A 22,887-nucleotide genomic window follows, 5' to 3' on the forward strand; every position below is an offset into this window, starting at 1 on the left:
AATAGTCTAGCATGAGTATGCCTGGTTAGTGCGCATTCCTCCAAGTGGTGACTCAAGGACCCAGGCTCCTTTTGTCTTGTGGCTCTACCTCCCCTAAGCCCTCAGAATTTTCTGCGTCTGGCCAGAGACAGGGGAAGAGAGTGTGGAAGAGGGATAGCTGTGTCTTAATCACCTTGTCTGGACGTGACATGCATCACTTTCGCTCATATTCTATTGGGAAGATCTAGTCACCTGGTCTTACCTATGGGGGTCGGGCAGACGGAGATGTCCCTGGCAGGTTTCTGCTTCTCAGTGGAGAAGGGGAAGCTATAGGAAGAGGAGCACATGTTTTTGGAGGCCAGTTATCGCTACCATCTTTCCATAGGGTAAACACCTTGAAGAATGACAAAATCATACAAAAGTATATATTGAAGGACTTTTGAGCCATGATAGCCCCACTCTCTATTTTACAACTGAGGATACATGGACTTAAAGAGGGAATGAGAATTTTCCAAGTCCATACAGCAAGTTAATGGCAGAGCTGGGACTAGAACCCAGGTCTTCTGACTGCCAGTCACTTGTGCAGCCCTGTGTACAATCAAAGTGCTTGTGATTTCGGTGCTGCTCAGGTACAGTTATACATCAGGTACATGAGAACGGTGGATGGGGAACTTTTTGTGGCAAGTTCAGCTGGGGTTGCTGTGTCAGGTTTCTTTTTGGGATATTTAATTCAGTTTTCATGTTCCCCTTCTAGTCTTTCACTTCTGACTTAACAGAAGTCCCCTCTGCTTATGATACCCAACAATAGTATACGTTGACTGAATTTGGAGGTGAATGAGAAATGGGACTATGACGTGGGTCATAAGTGTAGCCAAAGTGACTGGTGCCGATGGGAGAGGAGTCCTAGTGTTGTAAGCTGAGGCTTGATGTGATCTGAAGGAGCATATGTCTAAAACCTCCTACTGGTCAACACGAATCTCCTCTTAATATTTTTTGTCTTTAAAGGGTTGCTAGAAAGTTCTTGTTAAAATACACTCATAGAAATTATTTGGGTAATGAAGAAGCATTCAAAACTATCTCTTTACTGATTGATTTGTCATCATGTAGATCAGTAATGAACAGGAGCTTGAGGGAACAGGACTGAAAGCAGATAAGTTTTGAGAGTGAAGAAGAGCCTGAAAAGTTGTGAAGGATGGGATACTTTGGGGAGGGTGTACTGGAGTGGAGGGCTGTGTTAGTGATGGTCAATTTTTTTTTTTTTTTTTACTTATTATTTTTAAGTGAAGTCCAGTCAACTTACAGTGTCATGTTGGCAAAGATTTGAATGAAGGCACTGGGTGACTGGGAGATGATGGGGGAAAGAGAGTATGATCGAGGAAGGTCAGAGAGCACCAAAGACAAATTTATCAGTTCTTCTGTTGGTAATGATGGACTGACTGCTGCTGCTGCTGCTAAGTCGCTTCAGTCGTGTCCGACTCTGTGCGACCCCATAGACGGCAGCCCACTAGGCTCCGCCATCCCTGGGATTCTCCAGGCAAGAGTACTGGAGTGGGGTGCCATTTCCTTCTCCAATGCATGAAAGTGAAAAGTGAAAGTGAAGCCGCTCAGTCGTGTCCGACCCCTAGCGACCCCATAGACTGCAGCCTACTAGGCTCCTCCATCCATGGGATTTTCCAGGCAAGAGTACTGGAGTGGGGTGCCATTGCCTTCTCCGGATGGACTGACTATCAGGTGGCAAAGAGTTTTAGTTGGACCTGGCTTTATACTCTATCTGTGTGTACCTCTGGGGCAGTGACTTAACCTTTCTGGGTTTCAGTTTTCCAGAAGTTTTATAAGCTTTCCTACTTATAAAATAGGAGGTTGTACAGACCATTGTCTTCTCACTGTGTTATCTGGGGACTTGGGGTTCTTGTGGATATGCTTCTGGGGATCACTGCAGGGATGTCTGTGAGGGTTAGGTAACTGATTGCTGCCGGACCCTGTCACTCCCACGCCAACCAAATTACCTTTGCTCTGTTTTGTATTGAATTTCTGCAGAAACTTTTTGTTTGAAGGACAAGTTATGGGTCTAAAAGAAAATTTTGGAAAGCACTCAGCCTAGACAATTTATCAAGTTTTTTTTAGTTCTGACATTTTTGGTATATGTGATCAGTATTCAAAACCTTCTAATCTAGGGGGCTGTATACAGGCTGTGTCATAAATGTGCATGTTCCCTGTCCTCAAGAGACTGTAACTGAAGACTCACAACCGGTAGGAATTTGAGCACTATTGAATGCATAATAACACTCGTTTATTGAGGTTTACAGATAGTCTGGCTCCATTCTAGACGTTTTACATAACTGAATACTTATATCCCCAACAATTTAATTAGATAGATACTATTACTCTTACCATTTTAAAAATGAGGAGACTAAGGCTCAGATAGATAAAGCAACCCAGCTCAAACAAAAAACCAACCAAATGAACAAAGGAAAAACAGGGCTAGGACTAAATCTCAGCTCTGACTGCAGAGTCCACTCTTCTTGGTTCTCATTTTTTGACCAGCAGATTCTCTTTCATGACTCTTGACTCTTTTGCAGGCTTCCTCCACCCTCTTGGTCCCCATGGCTCTTCCATGGTAGGAAGACTTCCTTTCCAGGGTGACTGTCAAGGTGACTGAAGTTCTCACGTGGGGCACCAATTCCTCACTAAGAACAGTGCTCAGACCAGGGCAGTCTGCCTGGTGAAGGACCCATAACTTACCAGCTCACTGAGATTGTAGAACTCCTGAGGGACAGAGAATGCAGTTCACATGGCACAGGGCGAGGAGCTGGATAGTCCTAAGAACACCACCCTCGTTACTCCCGGGTAAAGTGTGGTTAAGATTCCTGTTGTAGGTAATGCTGCTGCTGCTGCTGCTGCTGCTGCTGCTGCTGCTAAGTTGCTTCAGTCGTATCCGACTCTGTGCGACCCCATAGACAGCAGCCCACCAGGCTCCGCCATCCCTGGGATTCTCCAGGCAAGAATACTGGAGTGGGTTGCCATTTCCTTCTCCAAAGCATGAAGGGGAAAAGTGAAAGTGAAGGAAGAAACCACTTAAGAAACCAAACCAAACATTTAAGTTCTGAAATAAGCCATATACTGAGAAGTACCTGGATTTTTCTCAAAGGTTTTCAATTTTCCCCACCCTTCTGCTTCTAACTCAATGTGTTTTTAATGCTGTTGTCAACCTTAGTTCTGTTAGTAAATGCCACTCGACCTGCAAACTAGTTGTCCAGGAGCAAAATTAAGTTGAAGGTGGGTTTGTAATCTACCCTGCCTCAGCCCACTTCAGTGTTTGTAAAAGTTTTAAGGGTTATCCTATCTCCCTGGTGCAGGCTCTTTGAATAGCATATGGTGATGAATTCCAGATGTTAAACTACAGAGAGCTTTAGGGTCTTATTCACTGTGGTTCTGAGTGAACAAATGTATTTTTTTTCTTTCTGACTAAAAGGCTAAATAGCAGGTCATGTGTACCTATGCATGCAAAAAGGCATTCATATTTTTGAACAGGTGGGATGCACCTGAGGACTGTAAATATCACTGATTAATATAGTATGACTGACTGTAAATGTCTGAGTAGCTCAAAAGACCAACTCTGGGGTTGAGTGGCTCAGTTTGGTCAGCTTTCTCTCTGGGAATTGTTGGGTATACCTATTACCTGTGGTGATGGTACCATGGCTGTTTGTGTATGTCCAAACTCATCAAATTGTACATGTTAAGTATGTGCAATTCTTTGCTTAAAAAAAAAAAAAAAAACGACTAAAGGAGAAAACTGTTGGGAAAAAAATCCTGCCAGTTGACACAGTCATCTTTGCCTATGTTTGTTCAGAATCATCAACCCCATGCCTTATTCCTTTTCTTTTTAAATTAGTTTTTATTTTTTTAAATTGGAGTATAGTTATTTTACAATGTTGTATTAGTTTCTTGCTGTACAACAAAGCATATAAGTTATACATATATCTACTCTTGTCTTTGGTTGCCAGGAGTTGCATTTTTTGATCATCCCATTTCATTCATGTATTCATTCTTTCGCTTAGAAACCTTCAGCACTGCGCTGAATGAATGAATTGGGAAACAGCACTAGCGATGCATGGATGGTTCTTTTCTCAAGTCTAGTAGAGAAGAAAGATACAGGAGTCAAGAACTGCCTTGAGTGTGTTAAGCATTCTGGTAGGGGGATGCCGTGTGCACCATGGCAGAGCAAAGGGAAGACAGGACATGTGGATAGGAGGACTGTGCGAGGGGAGTACAACTCAGCTAGATGATAGTGGGGGTGGGGGGAGGAAACACCACACACCTGTTCACAGCGAGAATAAGGCGTTAGGGGAGGAAATGGCACCCATAGCAGGCAAAGTGAGAGAGCCAGGATTAGTTGGGTAGGACTGTATTTGAGTAGAATAATGTGTTAGCAGGGGGAGGAACGGTCTTGGCATTCTCTACTTGCCCCTTATAGCTTTGTCACACACACCATAACTTCTTATTTACTTGTCCAGCTCCCCCACTAGACAGCATTCCTTTGGGGACAGACATTATGTCTCTTTCATCACGGTATGAACCCAGCCTGCAGCACAGTGATTGGCACAGAGTGGGGAGTCTCGGTAAGTACTGACTGAGTGACTGGATGGAGGAGGAAGGTGAGACCAGCACCTGTAGTTACCAGGTAGTTTCCACAGCAGGCCAGTCATACCTTAACTGCTTTTACTCAGTCTTGGAAGTTAAGTGGCCCTTTCAGACTGAGACCTAGTCTGCCTTCCTGGTGGCTGCCCCCTTTCTTCCATTGGTCACTGCTGGGCCCCCCTGCTGCCTTCTCCAGGGTCAGCTTCTTTAGTTGAGTCGGTTCCTGACAGGGTCACTCTGGCTCTTGAGAGACAGTCTCTGACTGGCTATGGGTTCCTTTCCCTTGTAATCCTCCTCCCTGGTGTCCACCTGAATTTTGACAACACTGACTTGCTTATCATTTTAAGCTCCAAATTGTTTTTGCTCAAATATTATTGCTTTCATTCTGCTTCATTTGTTGACCAAATGTTCATTATATAATTCAGCTCAGTTCAGTTGCTCAGTTGTGTCCTACTCTTTGCAACCCTATGGACTGCAGCATGCCAGGCTCTCTGTCCATCACCAACTCCTAGAGTCCACCCAAACTCATGTCCATTGAGTCAGTGATGGCATCCAACTATCTCATCCACTGTCATCCCCTTCTCCTCCTGCCTTCAATCGTTCCCAGCATCAGGGTCTTTTCCAGTGAGTCAGTTCTTCTCATGAGGTGGCCAAAGTATTGGAGTTTCAGCTTCGGCATCAGTCCTTCCAATGAATATTCAGGACTGATCTCCTTTAGGATGGACTAGTTGGATCTCCTCACAGTCCAGGGGGCTCTCAAGAGTCTTCTCCAACACCACAGTTCAAAAGCATCAATTCTTCAGTGCTCAGCTTTCTTTATAGTTCAACTCTCACATCCATACTTGACTACTGGAAAAACTATATAATTACATCATCAGAAGTTTCATGTCTGATAGAATATGAGCTTCATAAGGTCAGGGATACCTGACTTCCCCTCCTGGATATGTAGCATCTGACATAGCACCTAATGCTCTGTAATGCTCAACAAACACTTGTAGCAGAAATGAGTGTCACAACCTCCTAGCGAACTTGTCTGTTGCACTTGTCTGTCGGTAGGTACTTGTACATCCTACTGTGCTCTTTTGGTTCATTTCTATGGCTAGATTTTGAGCTCCCTGAGGATAAGACTTTCCCACACACCCCTAGAATGCAGGGTAATACTGGGTTCTCTTCGATTTGAGATTTGAAGGTCTATTGGTTTTATTTTTATGACCTGTGTGGTGTCTCTGAGTCTCTCTCCAAGAAATCCCCCTGTTCCCCAAGCACAAGATTGTCATGCTGTGATTTTGACGCTCCCGAGGCTGACAGTCTTTTGGGCCACACCCCTTTATTGGAGGTGGCTGATGTCAGTCACAGCATGAGGCAGTCTCTGATTCCAACCTCTGACCGCTGAGGTTTTCCTTTGGCTGCACATGCCAGCTCGCCTGCCTGAGTGCCCTCTAATATATAATTAATGATGGCTCTCAGCAGTTCGCATTTTCAGAAGTCTTTCTAGGCATGATCTCACCACCAAGCTGTGATACCTCACTGTTGAGAGGCTCCCTGTGGCCCTGGGGGATGTCTCTCAGTCCAACCAGCCTGTCGATCCGGTGTTTAGTAATGTTATGAGCTTGGGGAGTGGGCCTGGATCCAGTCACTCATTTCTACCCTGCCCCTTTTGCCTGATGTTTTGGACCCACAAGAATATTCATGTTGATTTCAAATGGAGCCTGGAATATCCACTAGCTAGGCAAGCTTCCAAGAGTGAAACCCTTCAAATGGTGAATCTTAATTAGTGGAGCCACTGTCTGGCTTACCCGGGACTGAGGGATTTCCTGGGAAGTGGGACTTAAATTGTTAAAACCAGGATAGTCCTGGGAAAACTAGGATGGTTGGTCACCTCAATCTCAATAGAGATTTGGACGAGAGAATGCAGTGGGTCCTTGAATGGAAAAAAAACTGCATAAAGAGAGCAGGTCTAGTCTGATTTGCCCATCAGCTGAAACCGAGGGTGGTTTTGATAACCCCTCGACCCTGCAATTGCTCTTAGATGTGAGAGTGGTATTGTAGGTTGACTGTGATCATTCTAAAACTGTATAGTTGGCTAACTCTCACTATTGGTGTAAATTGTTTGTGTCTTAGGTAGCACTGGAATCAGGAACTGAAGACATATCAGAAACTCGGTGTCTTAGTTTGTGTTCACCCAAGGGCATTTCCTGAGTTAAAGATTCAAGTGCAGGTAGTCTGGAAGGTCAAGGAAAGCACTGTAAGAGAGGCGGGAAGGACGATGGGGCAGCTAGTCAGAGTACCTTAGCAAGCTAGTTACTGGGCTGGGTGACTGGAGCTGAGTGTTCAGTCTTTTCCTCTAGAGCGGTTTCTCACTACTGACATTTTGGGCTGGATAATTGTTTGTTGTGAGGGCTGTCCTGAGCCTTATAGGATGTTTAGCACATCCCTAGTCTCTATCCGTAGATGTCTGTAGCGCTCCCTTTCCCCTGGTTGTAACAACAAAACTGTCTTCAGACACTGCCAAACTGGGGGGAAAATTGGCCAAGTTAAAAATTAGTGTTATAGAACGCACAGTTATCACACCTAAAGGTGAGGGTGTTGGGGTATTTATGTATATGTGAATCTAAAAAGAAATGATACAAATGAACTTACAAAACAGAAAGAGACTCAGACTTAGAGAAGGAAGTTATGGTTGCTGGGCGGAAGGATAGGTGAAGGGATAGTTAGGGAGCTGGGGATGGACATGGACACACTGCTATATTTACAATGGATAACCAGCAAGGACCTAATGTGTAGCACATGGAACTCTGCTCAATGTCATGTGGCAGCCTGGGTGGGAGGGGAGTTTGGGGGAAAATGGATACATGTGTATGTATGACTGAGCCCCTTTACTCTTCACCTGAAACTATCACAACATCATTAATCAGCTGTACCCCGATGCAAAACAATAAGTTTAAAAAACAAAAAATAAAAAAAAAAGAGTCACTTGCCAACATGTGATGACACTTCTGCCCTGTTGTAGCTCTTAGCTTCTGGTCACTTTCCAGGCCTGGTTGTGGTAGGAGAGGGTGAATCATAGCTTGACTTAGCTTGGGTGCTTCTGACCACCTGGAAGACGGTTGCTTTGTTTGTAATGGTTGTTGTTTCAAAGCTTGGGACTTCATCTGGCTGAGGGGAGGGCAAGAAGCATGGCTGCAGCTTCTTAACATGAAGATGATCAGGGTTTCTTTTCCCAAGTAGAGTGATGGGGTAGCCTTGTGAGTGTGCCTGCTTCATAGATCACCAATCACAGGAGGGTAATTGACCAAGGACTTTAGCTCCGAAATCCATCTCTCCATTTGTGTCAAGGTCATGATTTCATAGGCTGTTTCCAGCCTGAGGCTGAATGTGCTAGGAAGACTGAGGCAGGCCCGTTCCGGGGAGGCCTGCGTATCCTCTGATGGCCAACTTTGGCTCCAGAGTTTCTGACTATCTTGCCAAACCCTCCTTAGACTGCTGGCAACCTTGGAGGCTTCTACCCTTCTCTCCCTCTTGGGACTTGCCTGGGCCATCTACAGCTCCCCCAGCTTTCCCTAACTCCCTCTCCATTTCATCTCTTAGAAACTATTTACCCTAATACAATCCTTGCCCATGTAATCTCTTCTTGGTGTCTGCTTCTCAGTGGGCCAAACTCACACAGATGACTGTGTAATTTGTTAAGATACTTTGGAAATGAAAGAAAAAAAGAAGCTAGATGTTGAAAATAATAGTAGTAAACCAGGGCTGGCTTAGAGAAACTTGACAGTTTTTTGGAGAAAAAATTTTTTGGAGAAATTCCGAATGCCTTGATTGAGATTCCTAAAGGTATGAGAGAAGATGATAGCAAAGACTTTGCTTGGTGAATAGAAAAAATGAGAACGCAGCCCATTTAATTTCAGAAAATAGCCAATGTGTTTCAAGTAATACATACAAAGTGACTCTTATGTACCAAGAAAGAGGCTGAGCATAGAAGACGAATAAGACACAGTCTCTGCCCTCATGTAGCTTGCAGTCTAGAGGGGGAGGCTCACGTGATGTAATAATTTTACTGAACTGTTATTCTCATAAGGTAGAGAGTTGGCAATGGGACTAACTCAGCTGTAAAGACAGGAGCCAGCTCCACCTGATAATTTCTAGGACCTTCCTAGGAGGCAGTGTTGGCTCAGGAAAGGGGGCCTGGCCAAGCTTCGGAGGTCTGGTTTGTGCCAGTGGAAGAATGAGTGCAATAGTGATGAAAGCAAGGCAAGTGAGCCTTTCATTCTAGCTCCAGAATGAAGTGCTGTGTATCCCCAGCACTATTTTTTTCTTTTTAATGATTCATAGTAAGAAAGCAGGATCTCTCCCCACATCCCACATATGTGGGTGGGAAAACAGCTCTGTAATGTACACAGTGATGAGATTCAAGATGTGTCTTCTGGGGAATTCCCATCATATGTACACGTGAGCCCTGTGTGCCCTCCAAGGCAGCTTGCATTTAGCAAACACTGTCCGAATGAAACCTACTCAGACAAGCAGGCAGGTGATTGGCCTCTTCTGGGCTCTGTTTAGGACGCCTGTCCTCTGAAGCAGCTGGTGCTACCAGGTTTTCTGGCAGAGCAGCTCTTTCTACAAGTAGGGCTGGGAAAGAACACAGTGCAAAGAAAAAAAAAAACCTGAACGCAAAACACTTGAATAAACAGATGCCTGATTTACTCCTCCAGCCTTTTCCTTGGCCTCCTGATGCCTGACAAGAACTGAGTCAAAAGTGATGGCTGGGCTAAGAGGAGGCCAGCAATATGTCACCCAATCAAGCTGAGACCTCAGGGGATGGAAAAGGCATTTAGCTGTGAGCTCAGCCATGGTGCTGCCGCGAGACAAGAGCCCTCCTAGCTCCTCCCTCCTCTTCCTTTCCACATGATTCAATTTGATGCCATTTACAATCGTGAGACAAAAGAACGCTCCAAATTCCAGGCCCCCAGCCTGAAGCACCCTTCCTCAGCCCAGGGAAGGAAGCCCAGCTGCCTCGTGGGTTCTTCTGGCCATAGACAGTCAGTGGTGATTTTGAAGGATAGAACCAGGTTCTGGGTTTTCAACTTTTAGCTCCAATGGGTAGGAAATCTCTGGAAGTTGGAAAAAAAAAAAACAAAACATTTCATGCTTTTAGAAAGAATACAGAAAGAATGGCAAAACTTCTTGAAGCCCAGGGTTTACTTTTCTGTCCTGCAGAGGAGATCATAGCATGGGTATCCCTGACTTCAGTCAGGTGAGAAAGTGCTGGAAACCATCTCCCCAGAACATACTTAGCTTACCTGTGGGGCGAAAAGCAGCAAGTATCTCAGAAAACCTCAAAGTCTTTTGCCTGTTTGCTCATCATCTCCACTGCTGGCCACCATAGTTTGCACTTTCCATCATATTGGTGTTGGTTTCCACCTACAAGAGTCCTGGGTGGATGTGACCCTAGTCAAGCCTGAGCCAGTATTGTCACCATTGGGCAGAGTGTCTTACAGGGACACAGGGACTCTGGAGAGTGTGTGTGCCTTGGCAATAATGGGGGATTGAAAGTCTTTCAGTTTGTGGGCTTTTAACTTGAGCTATGGCCCAAAGATTTCTTATGAAGCCAGCTTGTAATAGAAACCACATCAGAATGAAGGAGGACCACACTGTCATGGTGGCACTTTAATTTCATTTGGATAGGTCATCTGGGCACCAAAGTTTGTGGACTCTACCCAAGCAGTTCTGGTGCCACGATGGGAGGCTGAAGCCATGGGTCAGACGAATATGTGGATGAGAAGCAAGAAAAGGGAGATGGGGATATAGGTTGTTCTTTTAAAAAATTTTTTTCAGTTAATGGAAGGAGATCCAAAAAGCAGAAAGTTGCAGAAGGAATAGAAGGAATTGGTTTTTTTTCTTTTGGGGGTGGGGGGAGAGGTGGAAGAGGGGGTTAATGGTAGAAAAGGAAGCAATGAGGGAAGGTAAAGGAAGCTTTACCTTTATTTCTTTCTGTTTCCTTCTCTTTTCTTCACCCCTTTCTCTTCCTTTCCTTTTCCTCCTTCCTTCTCAGTTGGCCAATCAAACTTGGGCAATGGAAGAGATTACTTGCTATTGACTATCCACAAACTGTGTCCACCAAAGAGGACAGATCCTACTAAGTAGTATCTTTTGTTTACCAAGTAGAGTTACAAGTGTAAGAACTCATGATTGGAAAATCCAGGAGGGAGCTAAATTGCCAGAGATGAAAAAAAGGCACTGAGAATTGGGAATTTCCAATCTGAAGATAACAAGGCTGTGAAATCTGCACGGGATAAATGTCCAGAGGAACTAAGGCAACTGAGTGCAAAGTGGGACTTGGAAGGGAAACCAATTGATTGATTCTGGATTTATATTAAACTGCACTGGGTAGCATGTGAATGGAACCTCTTCTTCAGATTTCCTTATGATTTTCAGCAAAAATCTGCACTGATGCTTGACAGAATAGGATTTTCTTTTAGGGGCTGCCTTGAAGTACCAAATCCTGTTTGGAGTGAGAACACTGTATGCTCATTGTAGTCTGTTGAATGCTTTTGGCTGCAAATAACATGAAAGCCCACAAGTGATGACCTAACCAAAAGATGTTTTATTGTTTATTTACTAAGAGGTTTGTAGGCAGGTGGTTCTAGGACTGGCTAAACAATTCTAGGATTCTAATACTGGTAAAGAATTCTTCTGATCTGCCCCTTATGGTTGCAAAATGACTGAACCCTCAACTTGAGAGCAAAATGAGCCCCCTTCTTCCCATTAGGGAGAAAAATTTTTCTCAGATGCCTCCCAGCAGATGTTCCTATGCTTCTCACTAGTCAGAAGTGATCACATGACCACTCTAGCTGCAAGAGAGGCTTGGAAAGCAAGTGTCTGATTTTCCTCGGCTTCTATAGTGGGAATGAGTGAGAGAGAAAGTTGATTGGGGATGACAGTTGGGCAACCACTGGTAATGAGATGTGTGTTCAGATATCTGCAGACACTGTAAGTCCTCAGAGGAGGGGGTTACACCAAAGGAGCTCTTCAAGAAGATTTCCTCGACATTTTCATAAGAATAGATTTTTGTTTCTTCCTCTTCCAATGTCTGCTTCCTTTACAGGATCACCTCTGAAGGTTTAGAAGACATCTACTGGTATCCTGATCCTTGCAAAATAATTGAACTTTAGAAAAATTCCTCAGTCATTTTCACTTTTCCCTGTATGGGATATGCATCACTTAACCGTAAGAGACACAGCGTACGTTCCAGGGCACAGATCACCAGCCGGGCACTGAATGAGCAGGAGTCTGTGGGCAGCATGGCCCAATTTTAAGGAACTTGGTTTTGTGATTGTATGTTGCTAAAGCACCAGTGTCCTGGCTTTCAAATAAGAATTTCCTTTAGTTAGCTTTGTTTATTTTTAAATAAGTGACTTCAGTATAACTTAAAAAAAATAAGTGACTTCAGCATAAAGGGGAAAAAAATTCACTTTCCCTGAGTCTGTCTTGCCAGTAGAAGGCTACTAGTTGCCTAGATCTTTTAAAGAAGGCCGGTTGCTAATCATAAAAAGGCATTTAATGGGGCACTCTGAATGGCTTCCAGACCCAAGAAGATGAATGCTGTGTTTAATGGTCACCTTCAGAAATCACTGGTTTTATGTTTTTATGATGTATCAGTTAACCTTGAACTTCAGTGAGTCACATAACTCTTGCAGCCTTTCTGCCCATGCTGGGTAAGTGTAAATCTTGATGACAATGACCTCTTTATCTGTTGGCCTGTTTCCAGCCTCTGTGTGGGCCAGCCACATGGAAGCACACATCCATTCTTGTCTTCAACTATTTTCTTGAGTTTGGTAAGCGTATCTCTCCAGTTCATAGAGCCAATAATTTACCTTGAATCACAGTATTCACTATTACATGTGGGGCCTTCCAGTAAATGGTTCTTAGAAGTTTTGGGGAGATCTGTGTTGAGAGGGGGTGGGTGGACAGAAGTGGGAGTATCACCTCTGCAGGTGGGTCCCCTCAACCTCCGCCAGGCTCTGTTTCATCTTGCTCTGGCCACTGCGCATGCTCTCTGCCTGCCTGGGGCTCCCATTAGCTGGTGCAAGAGAGAGAATAATCATTCTGTCTTCAAGCTAAACACTGTTCATCAGAGGAGCCACTCAGATGTACACCATGGAGTCATGTGTATTAGGGCTGGTTCCAGGAAAAGCAGGTGTAGAGGTGTGTATATGGCACCAACTATTTAGATGCTGGTTATTTCATCTACTAATCAGTACTTAGTGAGTTGTGTCTACAAAGACGAGTGCTGTGCCTTAATAATTTCCATTGTCCCTGTGCCTGGAGCACTTCCAATTTTTGTTGACTGAGTTGACCTCATGAAAAGTCACTTGACCCCATTGGAACCAGTTTTCTCCTTTGAAAATGGAATTAATAATATATGTCTGGGAGGGAAGGGGCTAAATGAAATGTTTGCATGAAATTATTTACCATAGCACCCGGCACTCAGCAGATGTTTGAAGGGATAGTATATCTTATTTCTCTTTTTCTTTGGTGTCTCTTATTCACCTCCTTTCCTCTCCTGGGTGACCTCAAGGCTCTCTTGGGGACTCAGAGCCCCTCTTCTTTCTGCCTCATTTTGTTGGTGCTGTACTAGGGAAACTACATTCATACACGCTAAGGTGCAGATGCTGGAAAATGATGGAACCTGTGGATAATGGGATATATGAGGTTAGCTTAGGGTATATGGCAGAAAGAGGAGATGAAATGGTATTGGGAGGGAGTAAAATTCACTTTGCAGAGATGTGTGGGTGGGGAGAGACAGACTGCTGGCAATTTTTCTTAAAAACCTTGTGTTGATGTTCCAGGAAGAGCCAGCAACCTCTCTTCTTACCTGGAGAAGAACAGTGGAACCATCCGGGGCTGGCAGAAGTGTGACTGTGAAGACTAAGACTCTTTAGTCTGCAAGGTCAAGGTTGAAGGATCAGAGGAGTAAACTTTTATAAAATCAAGTAAGACTAAGGGCTGTGCTGGGAGCTTCAGCATGACGCCTTAGGTAGACCTAAGAAACATGCTACTGTTCCAAGGTGGTTTAGGCTGTGTGTCTTTGGGACGTAAACAGATGATAGCCCAGAAATTCAGGCTTTCTTGAAAGCCTAATTAATTGATCCTATTAATTAGATCCAAGAAGCATGTAGTTAAATTCATGGAAAATGAGTTCTTAAGGGAATGCACAGGTTGTGAGACTTACATCACAGAGGAAGATCATTTCCTCCTACCTGTTAGATTTGATGCTTTGTCAGGGACAGTATGAAGATGTAGAGAACACTGGTCAGATTTAACACATAGAAGGGGAAGGCTCAAATTGTGTTTGCTTACCTCTGAATGAATTGCATTGTTTATATTCTTCTACATTTGGGAAGACTTTCCTCTATTGAGAAAAATATTTATATTTGTTCGTTTTCTTTTTAAAAAATTTTAATAGGAGTATAGTTGATTTACAATGTTGTATTAGTTTCATGTGTACAGCAAAGGGAACCAGTCATCCATATACATACCTCCATTCTTTTTTTTTTATTTTTAGATTCTTTTCCCATATAGGCTGTTGAAGAGTATTGAGTGGAGTTCTCTGTGCTATACAGCAGGTTCTTATTATTTATAGTAGTGTGTATATGTCAATCCCAGTCTCTCAGTTTACCCCTCCCTCCTATGTTTGTCTTCTTAATAAACACTCACTGAGTGCCGACTCAGGGCTAACCACCAGAACTTATTCATCTTATAGTTGGAAGTTTGTACACTTTGACCAGCATTTCCCCATTTCCCCACCCTTCCAGCCCCTGGAAACCATCGTTCTACTCTGCTTCTATGAGCTCAGCTTTTTTAGGTTCCACATTGAAGTGAGAATATACAGTATTAGTCTTTCTCTGTCTGACTTGTTTCATTTTGGATAACACCCTCAAGGTCCATTCATGTTGTTGCAAAAGGCAGGGTTTCTTTCTTTTTAATGGCTGAAAAGTATTTTTTAAAGTATTTATATTTAATATTTATATACGTATACCTATTTTTTTCATGTGTATAGACATGTATAAGAGAGGCTAAGAAATGTGTTTTCCTCTGGGCAGCCTTGTGCCCAGGTACAATTCTCTAACACTAGCAGAGGAGAGAATAGATTTTGGGAGACAGTGAGCCATACCCTTACGGATCAGCCTTTCCCCTTACCTGCACCTCTTCTAGTCATGACGGTCTGAATGTCCCATAACAGATGTCCCAGAGAGTGAAGGAGCAGGAATTGCCTAAAACAGACAAGTGGCTGTGTGTCTTTGGAACCATAAAGAGATGATAGCCCAGAAATCCTGGCTTTCTTGAAAGACAAAAAGGAGTCCTGAATTCTCCAACTCCCACTACATGTTAAGACTAAAGCTTAGTGGGTTAGAACCGAAGGCATACACAGAGAGAAAAAGGAACAGATGAAAAAGAAGTCCCTCCACCTGTGATGGAGAGGAGAGGGAATGGTGAACAGGGAGAGAGCAGAAACGCTGGATAGGTTGGAGGAGAAGCCGAAACAGAGATCTTGGATTTCCAAAGCACCTCTGAAATTCCGGAACATTCTGCCCTACAGTGGGTGGTGCCTACAATGCGGGGTGGGTGGCTGCAGTGGGAACGGTAGCCCAACAGAGCATATCATCAGGAAAAGGGCCTGAGGTCTCTCCTCCAGCTGTGTGGATGGAAAGGATCTGGAAGATTCCCTTGCTCATTGAAAAATCATAGTTGGATGGCATCACTGACTCGACAGACATGAGTCTGAGTCAACTCCAGGAGTTGGTGATAGACAGGGAGGCCTGGTGTGCTGCAGCCCATGGGGTCGCAAAGAGTTGGACACGACTGAGTGACTGAACTGAACTGAACTGAACTATGTGTCAGGCCTTATTCTAAGCACTTGAGATGCCCTGGTGAACAAAACAAGAACCCTCGCTCTGGAGGAATGAGGCAGGGTGAGGGAGTGAGGAAGACAGATACACGAACAGACATAATACATACGTAGTTTATAGACTCTGCTAGGTAGTAACTGCTGTGAAAAAATGGAAATGCAGAACAAGATGTGGGGCCTCATAAGCTGGAGGTGGCAGGAAGCAGACTGTAGCATCAAGTGGGCAGAGGAGACCACGTGGAGGGGGAACGTGAACCAAGGCATGAAGGACACAGGCATTTGGACAGGTGGACGTGGGACAGAGTGACCGGGGCAGAGGGACCAGCTCCATGCCATTCTCTCCGTGTCTGCCAGCCATGGGGCCACCTGCGGACACACTTGCCTTCCCCTAGCTTCTGATCCTTCCGTCCATACCCTTTTCCTGTCTGATTCTGCCTTCTGCTCCTTCTCCATCCTCTCTCTCTCAGCCCTAAGTTGGAGTCCAGGAGGCCAGCGTGATGAATGGGGTGAGAGGGATGTGAGCGTGCCGGTGGGGAGGAGTGAAGTCGGAGGGAGCGGGTGTCCCTCACATTTTGGCTTTTATTCTGAGTGAAATGAAAGCAGCTGGAGGTTTTGGAGCAAAGGATGAATGGGACCTTAATTCTGTTTTAAGAAGGTCACTCTGCTGTTGTGTTGAAAACAGCCTGTGGGTGGCCAGGGTGGAGGCCTGGAGACCGCTGCATAGCCGCTGCAAGTATTCCAGGCAGCAGACCATGTGGCTTGGATCTGTGAGAGACGTGGTTGGATTCCGCGCCTTTAGTGGGCCCTCAGAAAAGAACTGACGGTGACACTCTGGGACACCCAAGAGCAAGATGGGGCTGAGTCAACCAGTGAGGGTCCCTGGGGCCTGTCCTGGTTAAGGAAAAGGAGCATATATATCACCAGTTGCGGGTGCTTCAGAAGAGTTTTCCGTAGACAGGCTGGTGCTCCAGAAGAGTTTTCAGTAGACAGGCTGGTGCTCCAGAAGAGTTTTCAGTAGACAGGCTGGTGCTCCAGAAGAGTGTTCAGTAGTAGACAGGCTGGTGCCCAGGAACTGGGAGGTATCACAGAGCTCAACAGAGGGTCACAGGCACCCCTCCTCTCAGCACCTTGAGGATACAGCAACATTACCTCACACTCACATGCCATGTTAGGATGGAGAAGGGGCAGGGGAGATCCTTGGAGGAAAGAAACAATCCTGAAAGTGACATCAAACTCTGAGAAAATATTTACTGTCAATGAAACTACCTTAAATGGGAAGAGGCTGGGTAAACTTAACTAGCAGATGTATTAATAATATTTTTCTACTCAGCCTGGGAATGGGAGCTTTTGAGCAGGCTCAGTTCAGATGTAGGAAAATAAAAGAATCAACAGTTTTCACACTGGAACAGTATTGTGTGAACCTCAGACCCTTGACACAAGCTAGAAAAAATGACCAGTTAGGAAAATAAAATATTCAAGGCTCTTTTTGATAATGGTGACAAGTTATGGCTCCTAAATTTGTTCTGGTTGGCTTCTCTGTCTAAAGGAGCGACTGAATGGTGGGAATTTCCTGCAGGAGGAAAGAATTGAGTCAGCTGGACCTCTCCAGACCCCTCTTGTGAACCCAGGTGGGTCCTGACTGCACTGGGCTTGGACAGAGCTGACCATCCATAGCAGCAGATGCTTTGGGGACTGTGGGACAGGTCTTTAGAAATAACTCTACAGAAAGGAATATGGAAGTAACATAAATATCCATCAACAGAGGAATGGATAAAGAAGATGTGATACATATATATAATGGAATATTACTCAGCCATAAAAAGAACAAAAGGATGCCATTGGCAGCAACATGGATGAACCTAGAGATTGTCGTATTGAGTAAAATAAGTCAGACACAGAAAGACAAATACTATATGATATCAGTTATATGTGAAATCTAAAAAAAAGGGTAGAAGTGAAGTTATTTACAAAATACAAGTAGATTCACAGATGTAGAAAAAAAACTTACGGTTCCCAGGAGATAAGGGAGGGAGAGATAAACTGGGATACTGGGGTTGACATACACACACTACTGTACATAGAATAGATAACTAGTAAGAACCTGCTGCATACCACAGGGAACTCTACTCAGTACTCTGTAATGGCCTATATAGGAAAAGAATGTAAAAAGAAGAGTGGGTATGTGCATATGTTTAACTGATTCACTTTGCCATACACCTGAAACTAACACAAGTCTGCAAATCAATTATACGCCAATAAAGTTTTTTTAAAAAGAAGAAGGGAACAGCAGTGTTACTTTACACAAATCAAGAAAACCACCGTGGATAATGTTGGTGTAACAAGCTCTGAAACAGGAAGTGTCCTCTTTTCTAAAAAAATCCACACACTCTCCCAGCCCCTATTCCCGGCAGCCACAGCATCGAGTGTGGAGCTGCTGTTGGGAGCAGCCATCTTACCCTGCCAGGTTCCCCAGTGAGAGATCTGGGAGGTGGCAGGAAACGGTGTGCTCAGCTTCACCAAACCTCTCTTAGAGGGTACATAGATGCTTCAGGGGGTCCGGTGGGGAAGAAAGACATTTTCTTGGATCATGGCCCAGTTACTACTTCATGCTTTGGGCATGCTGTGATGTCAGACTCTACCCCGAAGCCTTGCAGAGAGATGCAGCCACTCCAGGAAGCCTGGACATCTAGGGGAGATGCGGTCTGTTCTAGGAGCTTTGGGAGAGAGTCACTCTTGAAGGCAGGGCTTCCTTTTCTGACCCCTAGTGAAAAAGGATCCAACACCTTCTGTTAATATCCTGGAGGAGGCTGGGAAGGTGGACGGTGGTGCACTGGTCCATGTGTGCCTTCAGCGGAACCAAGAAGGGAAACGTGGTGCTGGCTGCTGACTCAGGCTGCTAGAGCTGAGGAGGGCAGGGTGGGGGCTGCTGCTCCACCAGCACAGCGGGCTTGGACCTGTTCCTTGGCGTGTGCCTGGGTGTGACTTGCTTCCCTCAGTCCCAGGCCGTGGGCTGCGTGTGAATAGACAGAGAACAAGAAGCTACCAGCAGAAGGCATCTCGTCTGGCTTTTTTCCAGACGTGGTCCTTGTGAACTAGTGGGGCTCCCACATCCTGCCGTTTTGTGGATTGGAAGAACAAAAGTCAGGGCACACCCTGCCCTGTCCCAGAAAGAATTTAAGACCATTTGGAGAGTCACACCCAGCCCAACAAAATGGCACGTGACTCATCGTAAATGTTTGGTGAAGGTGGCTACAGGAGAAAGGAGGGAGAAAGCAGAAGACTGGTAGAAGTGAGAGATGAGGGGAGTCCGGGTGTCCCTGGCTTCTTTATTAGGTGCTACTTAATTGAGCACATGTTTCTATCTGCCTCAAAGTGTTGTTGCAAGAATGAAGTGAGTTTAAATGAGAAGTGCATAGTGGTACCTCAGCATGTAAGGACTCCGTGTACGTTAGCTATTGTCATTGTGTCAGTGAAGATGGTGATTTCTATTGTGAGGCACTTCTAGAAGACAGTCTATCCTAGTGGTTAAGAACGTGGGCTTTGCTGTCTGTTGGAGACTTGAGCCTATGCTGGATTTACTGCCTCTGAGACACAGACATATGAGGTGGCCTCTCTAAGCCTTGATTTTCATACATTTTACTTGGAGATGACAACACGAACCTCATAGGGTGGTTGTGAGGATGAAAAAACGATGGGAATGTCATGTCATATTGTCATCTTGGGCTGCCATGACAGAGTACCACAGACTGGTGGCCTGAACAGAAGAAAGTCATTTTTCGTAGTTCTAGAGGCTAAAAGGCCAAGATCAAGGTGTTGGAAAACGTAGGTTTCATTATGAGGCTTTTTCTTTTTCTTACAGGTGTCTGCATCTTATTGAATGCTCACATGACCCCTTTGTGTGTGTGTGTGTGTGTGTGAGAGAGAGAGAGAAGCAGGGAGAGAAACAGATCAAGCTCTTTTTGATGTCTCTTGTTATAAGGACACTAATCTTGTCTGATCAGGGCCCCACCCTTATGACCTCATTTAAACTCAGTTAATTCCTTAGATGTCCCATCTTCACATATTGCTACACCAAGGGTTAGGTCTTCAGCATATGAATTTTGTGGGGACAAGAACATTCAGTCCACAACACATGTCTATATGGCAGTGATGTCCAGATCATCTGGGTGGCTCCAAAAGCTCAGGATAGCTTTTATTTAGTGTTTCTTGATGACCCACTCTGTGCAAAAGCACAGGATTGAGCCTTGTGGGTAGTGGATGAAACAGTGGGGTGGAGTTCTCAAAGTTTACTATGTTGTAAAATAGGCATATAACATCCAAGAAAGACAAGGGAGAAATGGGATGGGCTGCTGATGAGGGGACTGAGTGCTGAACTGGAGTCTTTGAACCTGAGCATGAATCCTAGGGGAGAACTTTTCAGTTGTAAGATTGTGCACCAGCTGGCCAAAGTCTCAGTACACAGATGTGTGACTGTCCTGGTTGCTTAAATGCGGGGAAACTTCAGTCCTGGTTGGTAAATGGTCTGGACACAGTAGGGGTCTCTAGGACCCCACTCAGTCCTTTGCTGAGTGCTATCTGGATGGCTGGTTGGTTGGTAAGTGTTTCGATATCATGCCTATGCATGAGAGCACGTTCTGGAGAGAGATTCAGACTAAGGAGCCCCTTGGGCAGAAACAGGATATGGGAGAGGACCATCAGGCTTTTTGTACCTTTATTTTTATTTTTAAAAAATTTATTTGGCTATGTCGAGTCTTAGTTGTGGCATGCAGTCTTCTCTGCAGTACTGGCTCGTGGGCTTCAGAGTGTGCAGGCTCAGTAGTTGTGACACTAGGGCTTAGTTGCCCCAGAGCACATAGGATCTTAGATCCTTGACCAGGGATCAAACCCTGCATCACAGGGTGGATTCTTAACCACTGGGCCACCAGGGACATCCCTTTTTGTACCTTTAGTCTTATATTTTTTTGATTAACTTAGTATTTTGGTATTTGTGTAAAAACAAAACTATGTGGGATATTATGCTTATGTTTACATACAATGTTTTATAATCTATCAACCTCTAAGACTATAAAATCAATGAAGCAATAAGGCTGAGGGCAGGGGCTCAGGACCCAGATTTGGGGTCTACCACTCTTGAGTCACTTAAAGATTTGGAAGCCAATGGAATTTCAGGTTGTAGGCTATCATCCTTGGGGTAGTAACAGAGGTGGGGCTTGCTGATTTTGCTAGTGCGGAGAATTGCTCTGGACATTCTTTGGGGCTCTGTGTAGACTGAATGCTTGGGTCTCCTCCAAATTGATGTTGAAGTGCTAACCCACTTCAGCATTATTTGATGGGTTATTAGAGATGGGGCCTTTGGTAGGTTTAGGTAATGTCGTGAGGGTGGGGCTCTCATGGTTGGATCAGTGACCTTATGAGAAGAGACACCAGAAAGCTTGCTATCTCCTTTTCTTCAATCCCAGGAGAGAGCTCTCACTCTCTCAGCTAGACTGCCCCCTTGACCTTGGACTTCCAGCCTCCAGAACTATGAGAATAGAAATTTCTGTTAAGTCGCCCAGTCTGTGGTATTTTGTAATGGCAGCCTGAGATGGCCAAGACAAGCTTCCCAGTTGTTTTTTTCGTGCAGTGATGGGGCAGGGAAAGGTCTTGTTATGTTTTCTGTACCTTCTTGTCCACGTCTCATGTGCTACTATGATCATCTGTGCACCCGTCTATAAGAAAGGCCTGATTCAATCAGCAGCGTGAACTAGTGGGGATGGATTGATATCAAAGAAGAACCTCTGTTAAGGGGAACTGCACTGGAGCAAGCACAAAGGTTTTGGCCAAAGTGTTTTCTAACTGTAGTATGCCAAATGTCAGGCCCTTCCAGTCTCATACAGAAACCTAAAGCTTGGTTGGGCATATGGCCCTGTTGGACACACAGTAAGCACTCAGATGTCTGAGGGTAACTTAAGTGAGCCTGTCAGGGCCTACTCATCAGTGCTGTAATCAGAGATACGAGAGGAGAAAGAATTTTTCTTTGGGGCATTCTCATCTATTAGAGAAAGCAATCTCTTAGCAGAAGAAGCAGCTACCAGGGATTCTAGAGAGGTGGCTTTCTCTTGTCTCCTCTGTGCCTGCCAGTTGATGGATGCTGTGTAATCAGCCCACCTACCCATGACCCATGGAGCTGGAGGAATCTGGAGGGACTGAGGTTTCCCAAGCCTGCCTGACCTTTTGTTCTCAGCTGTCTTGCATGTTTAAGTAATCCCTGTTGTTTTCTCAGGGTTATTCTCTGAAGCATTTGAAAGAAAAGAAGCACCTTTCAGCATATATAAACTCAGAATTAGGCCACAGAGGAAAAGGAACACAATCCAATGAACTCTGAAGATATCTTCCTGCCCAGGCATTTCTCTCTGAGCCAGTTTCTCTCTAGTGCTTTAGTCTTTCTCTGATTGAAACAAAAACAAAACTAACTTCTAAGAAAAGGGGGGAATTCTTTCAAGGGGTTAAGTTACCAAGGTACCAACCTAAGTGATGTCCTCAGGCCTAAAAGGGCTAAGTTGGTTACTTAAAACTCTTCTTGGTTCACAGAGCTTTAGACTTTTCAGAGCATTTTGAGTTCTGTTGTCTCGTTTATCTTAATGACCACCCTATGTTGGAAGGACGGACATTTACAGAGGCCCAGGTATGTTAAATGATTTTTAGAAGATCCCTATAGCTGGTTGACAAGCAGAAGCAGGTCTAAAGAGATGGTAACTGGGGATATGAAAGCCCATGACCCTCTGACAGTCTGGAGATTCCCAACCAGTCTGAGACAAATAACAAGTGTCTCCCTTTGTCCTTTGCTTACTCAGGGCACAGGGTGGGACCAGTGGAAACTGCTGGTGGAAGAGACATTGTTTACCTACAGTGGAAGCAATGACATTAGCGTGTGGGTGGATTGGGCATGTCAGATGCTTCAGAATTACCAAAGCAGCATTTGTTTTTCATCGTTAACAGCACCAACAAACATTTATTAAGTGCTAACTCTGTGCAAGGTCCGAGGTAGGATGAAGCGATGAATAAGATGTGATGTTTGTGGTTCATCTGGGGAGGTAAGACACAGTCATTTGAAAAAACATAAATGTCAACACAAGGTGATATTTGGTGAATGCTGAATGAATGGTAGAGAAACAAGAGCTCAGAGAGTTTGAAAGTTCTCCTGACATGGTCGGGGAGGTTTCTAGAGATAGGATCTTGGAAGGTGTGGAGAAGCAGAGGGAGCAATTATGGTTGAGACAAATAATGTAGGGGAACACAGAGTCAAGAGAATATAAGGCTACTTGGTTGGGGGCACAAGTAGATCGGTTTGGCAGGAGTAGAGAGTTGACTTAGAAGAAAAAAGGAAT

At 44.7% G+C, this 22,887-nt stretch overlaps 1 long non-coding RNA gene across 1 annotated transcript in view; it reads left to right on the plus strand.

Moving 5' to 3' along the window:
• LOC145509059 (uncharacterized) overlaps positions 1-22,887 on the plus strand; it is a 293,882-nt gene that overhangs the window by 74,266 nt on the left and 196,729 nt on the right. Inside the window, exon 2 of the long non-coding RNA XR_014055830.1 lies at positions 13,461-13,604. This is a non-coding gene — a long non-coding RNA (uncharacterized LOC145509059). The remainder of the gene's footprint in view (positions 1-13,460; positions 13,605-22,887) is intronic.

Source organism: Giraffa tippelskirchi, chromosome 6 (assembly GCF_054371585.1).
Source record: "Giraffa tippelskirchi isolate mGirTip1 chromosome 6, T2T-mGirTip1v1.2.pri, whole genome shotgun sequence".
Taxonomy (NCBI): Eukaryota; Metazoa; Chordata; class Mammalia; order Artiodactyla; family Giraffidae; genus Giraffa; species Giraffa tippelskirchi.